We start from the raw sequence: 1,857 nt of genomic DNA, 5'->3' as shown, positions 1-1,857 counted from the left end.
CTACTCTGCCACCCAGCTTGTCGGGCATGATCCTGTGGTCCACTGTGGAATGAAAAGGAAGGAGTCCAGCCACCATCCAGAGCAAAATAGCAAAGTTTATTACTGCGCAGCAGGTTCAAGCCAAGACTGAACAGCAGGAGCAGGGTTGCAAGAACTTTTAAAACTTCCCACCTAAATCCCAGAATACATTTCCAAAGCATCATTCCTACATCATAGTTACATAGCTAAACGTCAGAAAAGGGGAGGTACATACAATATTAACATACTGGTAAACAAGATTAACATAAGGGTAATGGTTCAGGGCAAAAGTAAATGTGTGATAAGTACCGGGAGGAACTTCTTGAGTATCCACAGGAAAAGAACAATAAGGTCCTAGCTTTGCATCGGCTGTCACATGGGTGGGTCTGGTGATGGGATTAGGCTTGGCCAACAATCAGCTCAGCAAAGTGCCTCTGGGCACTTCCTGGAGTCCCTTTTCAAGGGCAAAATAGCTTTGGGATGGAGGAAACGAGTTGATTTTATATGATTTTTAAAACTAGGTAACTTCCCTGAGCTGTCAAGTCTAAAGGATACATTTATGCATAATATTTATAACATTTAACAACTTTAAAGATGTGCCCCCCCCGTGATTGCCATAACAAGTCATTTTAACATTTCAAAACCCAACTTCCTTCCTCCTCTTTGTGCCGTTCCTTAAATTTATTCAATCATTTCCTGCCAATTCTAAATGAACTTCTTTTATTCATCGACTTTAACTATTTACTCTTACGAAACTGCCGGTTATTACAATAATCCTGCCACTGCCCTTATCTGTTGGCAAATATCCAAAAAACCATTCCCATTCTTTTATTAGAAGTTTGCTATCTTGAGTTTTCTTTCCCTCCCCCCCCCGGCAAGTTTCACCATTTCTGCATAGTCCAAAAGTCCTTGTGCCCCCACTTCTTTTACTTGGATTACTTCTTTCCACTTTGGGGGCAAATAACACTACCGGTATTGCGGCTGAGTTACTTCGGATGCCTGAGGAAGAACATCCTTGGCAGAGAGTCCCTTTGTTTTTTTATACACACACAAATTTTCTGCTTTACCATTTTAAATACTCATTTAAACATCCTTAAAATATCACTGACTTCCCTTCTTGTCTTTCCATAATTTTGCATATCATAAATCCTTGCGTATTTTACAAAAACTAAACCATTCCGTATTCCATTATTGTATCCATCAAAACGGGACGAGACTCTTTCGACGGGGTGCCTGTTTCAAAACCTTGGGCCTTCCCACCCACCCTTGGACGCCACCCTGAGCCGGCCACCGCAGCTCCGTCGGTTCCCCTCAGGGTTTTCCCGCCGAAAGCCAACGGTCCGGGCGTTCAAAGAGACCGAACGGAAGAGGGTGCTGGGCGGCCCGCTTAACAGCGGCCAGGGGAGGTTTCACGCCGCCACCCCTCGCAGATAGCCGGGGAAGGACAAGTGCATGTGTGAGGGGAAAGAAAAACAACACAGCGGCTCCTTCCAAGCGCTCCCAGGGCCCGAGAAACAAGCAGCCCGCCCGCTCCCTTCCTCCTCCTACTCCACAAGAGATGGCGGAGAGCGAGGGAGAGAAGAAAGGAACGTCGGCGGCCTAACCGCGCACGCGCACTTTGGGGTTTCCAGCCCAGCGAGCGGTGGCTATGTGGGTGTGTTTTTGTGTATGTGTGTGAGAGAGAGAGCGTGCGCGCGCCGCTGCCTCGCCGACAGTTGCGGGTTTTGAATTTAGCGTCTAGATCTCGGCGCCTTATTGGTTGAGCTCGGGTCACGTGCGGTGGGGGCATAGGCGAGCGGAGGAGGAGGAAGGGAAGAGAGGGAGGGACGGCGCTCGAGC

This window comes from Zootoca vivipara, chromosome 11, assembly GCF_963506605.1.
Source record: "Zootoca vivipara chromosome 11, rZooViv1.1, whole genome shotgun sequence".
Classification (NCBI taxonomy): Eukaryota; Metazoa; Chordata; class Lepidosauria; order Squamata; family Lacertidae; genus Zootoca; species Zootoca vivipara.
This window is presented reverse-complemented; position numbering follows the sequence as displayed.